This window comes from Triticum dicoccoides, chromosome 5B (assembly GCF_002162155.2).
Source record: "Triticum dicoccoides isolate Atlit2015 ecotype Zavitan chromosome 5B, WEW_v2.0, whole genome shotgun sequence".
In the NCBI taxonomy this organism is placed as follows: Eukaryota; Viridiplantae; Streptophyta; class Magnoliopsida; order Poales; family Poaceae; genus Triticum; species Triticum dicoccoides.
Window position 1 is genome coordinate 528,126,204 of NC_041389.1, and position 3,641 is coordinate 528,129,844.

Here is a 3,641-nt window from a genome sequence, read left to right on the forward strand (position 1 = left end):
CGGTCGTCATCAGGTCAGGTACGTGCCGGGCCAGCTCCATGCTGCTTCTAGCAATTCAGTTCTGAATGTGAGCTGCCGTTTACAGTACATACCTTGCTGCATCTGTACTTTTCTTCTGAATTTAACCATCATGTTAGTGTGAACCATGTTTGCTTATAGAAGAAGAAGAAGAAAACATTGTGCCTGCTCGCTGTGCAGATCAGACCAAGGGCCTGCATTTAGGAACAGCATTTATATGCTAGGCCATGGACCAAGGTTTTGTTTCAAAAGATTGGCAGGGAAGGTCACTCATGTTGCTACTGAAATTTGGATCAGAACCCTCCAGCCATTACTGAAATCTTATTTTCTCTGTTCAGAGAAACACACTGACCGGACGTCGATGTAGATGAAGAGCTACCGCCCAACAGATGAACTCAGACCAGGGACTGGAATGAAAAATCAGCTCATATGCAAGCTAGGGAGCAAGATTTAATTTAAAGAATTGGCAGGGGCCGCGCGAACGCGTACCCCCTCTACCACAAATTATGACGTTCACTCTTCCACTTGGGAAGATGATGGGCCAACGCGCCCACCAAGTGCAATGTGGGCCATTGACCCAGGCCACGGGCCTTCGTGATCGCCCGTCGACCCCGTCCAGGTAAGTATGGAACAAGGGCGCACCTCGCGTTCCTCTTATAGCAAGCTCTCCCTCTCGATGCTCCTCGGCTGGGCGAGGTGGGACTAAAAACCGAAGCGCACAGCAGCTGCAGCGCAGCAGCGTGACGGGAGCCGGTCACGGGAGGCGCGCGGTTAGCTTCAGTGGGCTCGCGTTTGCTCTATCCTGAGAAGGACGAGAGCTGGACGTGGGCCGAAAGAGCCGTAGCAGCTTTGTGCCCTTGCTGTGCAATCGTGTTGGTCTCTCTATAAAAAAATCAATGCACCATGTCAATTCTTTATTCACTAAGAATAAGAAAAAAGAAACGGGGTCATGATAAATTGATAATTCAACAAAAATACTCAGGAAAAAAACTCACTGCATCTAAAACGTTCTTCTTTCCTTTCTTTTGGAAGATTTTTCTCTCACTTTGCGTGGAAGAGTTTTAGTTGTCTGGGTAAAAAGGATTTTTGGTTGTTACTGGTAGTTTAGGTGTGTGTGCTGGTGTTTTTCTTCATAGAGCTAAAGCTCCCATGTTCAAACAAGATATATATAGTAAGCACCCCTAAAAAAAGATATATATGGAAAGCCCAAGGTAATTCTATTTTAGGTCAAACATATAATATGACTTACTCACATGGTGTATTCTTCGTTTTTCTGTGAATACGCAATTCTTACATATCCTTTCATTAATAGAAAAAGTTAGAATAGGTATAGGAGAGGATACAATACATAGCACGAACGCAAAAAGGCATGAGCATGATGCCCGGAGAAAAGGACGTGAGATGCTCGGCCCACACAAAGAAAATAACACAACTAAACTCGCCTAGCCCGGACTAAAGCTATGAAAGGCGATGAGCTAGAACTTAGAGAACCAAAATGTCACAACCATCACTAGGCCCTCCGCCGCACGTCCATGGATCTGAACTTGAAAGGATCAATGTACCCCACCTAAACGTCTAAAGATCGGCAAGTGGGCCACGAGACCCCATCGGGTCGAAGGTGGAAGCCATGGAGAAGCACTGAAGAAGTCGTGCAATGCGCCCCGGATGCCTGCGCCTAGAGGAGCAGCCTGAACCAGACACGATGATCAACATCTCCAAATCCAACACCGGAGACGCCGTGATTGAACAAAACAATGCCTTCAACAAGGTGAACGACGCCAAGACATCTTTGTCGTCTGATATGTTGAACCGGATATAGGGTTTTCCCCGACGCTCAAAGAGGGTTACGTATAAAGGCCATGCCAGCGCCTCCAGGAATGGGAAGAGACTCACGGGTGTCACCACTGCCAGCATCGCCAAGCAGAGCAGGGATTTCACCTTGGCCTGAGTTCGAGCAATCCCAAAGCTGCCATATCTGGATCTGGAGAAAAGGAGGTCAGATCGCTGGTTCAGCCACAAATAGGAAAGGGAGTCACGCTCCCTGTCGCACGTGAGCAATATATCTGGCGAAAGGACGGGGTTGTGGAAGCGGTAGGGCAAAGATAGCCGACAAGGAGATGCGACGACGGTCGACAACGCAGACGAGCCAAGATCTTGAGGGGAACACAGATCCGGGCTGCCGTGGTCGGAGCTGCCAGGATGTTGGCCAGCCGAAGGAGCTGGAGGGACATAACTCCCGGAGCACGCTGGGGTCAGAGCCACATCTGCAAAAGGACGCGTCGGCCAGCTATGGACAACGGAGGACCTGCCGCCATGAACGCCGCCGTCCCTGCCTGTCGCTTTCAGCGCCGCCGTGACCACGCCACCAGGACCAAGTCTTGGCTAGTCGTCTTTCAACTATTTATGCTTTATTTGTTCATGTCCTTTATCTCGAGAACCATAAATTGTATGTTTGATCTTCATGTTTGAACTTTCAACCGATTACCAGATATTGTTCTGTTTGAATTTGACTATGAACGTTGAGTCAAAATGCCAAACTGCATAAGTTGCGGTTTTGAAATTAGTATCAAGTATGTCCATCGGAAATAATATTGTTTGCATTATTTTGTTTATGGTACATACATGTGTTACCGAAAAAGGGTTTCCCCCGCTTTGTATACAAAGCAACCAACCGAACCATATAGGAATAGGTGCTGGGGCGGAAGCAGCACAGACATGTCCAAAAAAATGATAGAGAAAGAGCAAAAGAAACAAATGCCGACAACGGCAGATCAACAAAAACGAAGAAGCATCGCGATCGCTGCGCCCACCGGGAACTTCCACTAGGCTCCAAGACTCCGAAGCGCCGGCACCTATCAACACCTCCAAGAAGGATCGCGACGATGACGACGTTGCTGCCAAGGGTTTCCCCCGGTACACGACGAGGCAAGAGGAAGGGTAGCCCCCGACGCCCTCCCGGGAGGTCAGGTGGCACCCACAGGCGCCACCGCGCCGGTGTCGGCCATGCCGACAGGGGTTTCCCCCGATCCCAACCCGCACCTCGGGCGCTCCGGAGCCTGCCACCAAACCAACCACCACCCTGCGCCAACATGGTCATGAGGCCCCACGCCGTCTCACCACGGCACCGTGAAGTGAGGACAGCACGACGAAGAATCAGAGCCGGGACTAGGGCATCAGCACCATCGGCACGCGCGAGGGCCCCACCTCCACCGTCAGCGACGGTAGCCGTCCGGATTCAATAGCAAGAGCACACCAGGCCGTTGGCCCATAGGCCCGCCCGAGCCCTCATGGGTCCGTAAAGCTCCTGCCCTCGCGCTGCTGCCGGCACGCCGTCGGCGTCGCCGCCCCAAATCTGAGCCGCTCCTCCTCACCGCACCGCAGACAACGAGGCCACGCCAGGGGCCGGCCCGCTAGGACCCGGATGGGGCCCGCCGGGCCTAGATCTGGGCCGGGGGCGCGACGTCGGCCACCCAGCACCACCACGCCGCCAAGGAGCGGCGCCGACACCACGCCTGCTGTCGGCCATCGCCGCAGGGCTGCCGGACCGCAACCAAGCCAAGCTGCACCGCCGCCGCCTCCCTGCCCCGGGAAGGGAGCACGCGCGCGGGGGGACGAGAAGGCCC

General features: G+C 52.9%; 1 non-coding gene across 1 annotated transcript; it reads right to left on the minus strand.

Moving 5' to 3' along the window:
- Window positions 1-484: 484 nt before the first annotated feature.
- LOC119313128 lies at window positions 485-645 on the minus strand. Its single transcript, XR_005151517.1, has one exon. It is a non-coding gene; the product is annotated as a U1 spliceosomal RNA (small nuclear RNA).
- Window positions 646-3,641: the final 2,996 nt, after the last annotated feature.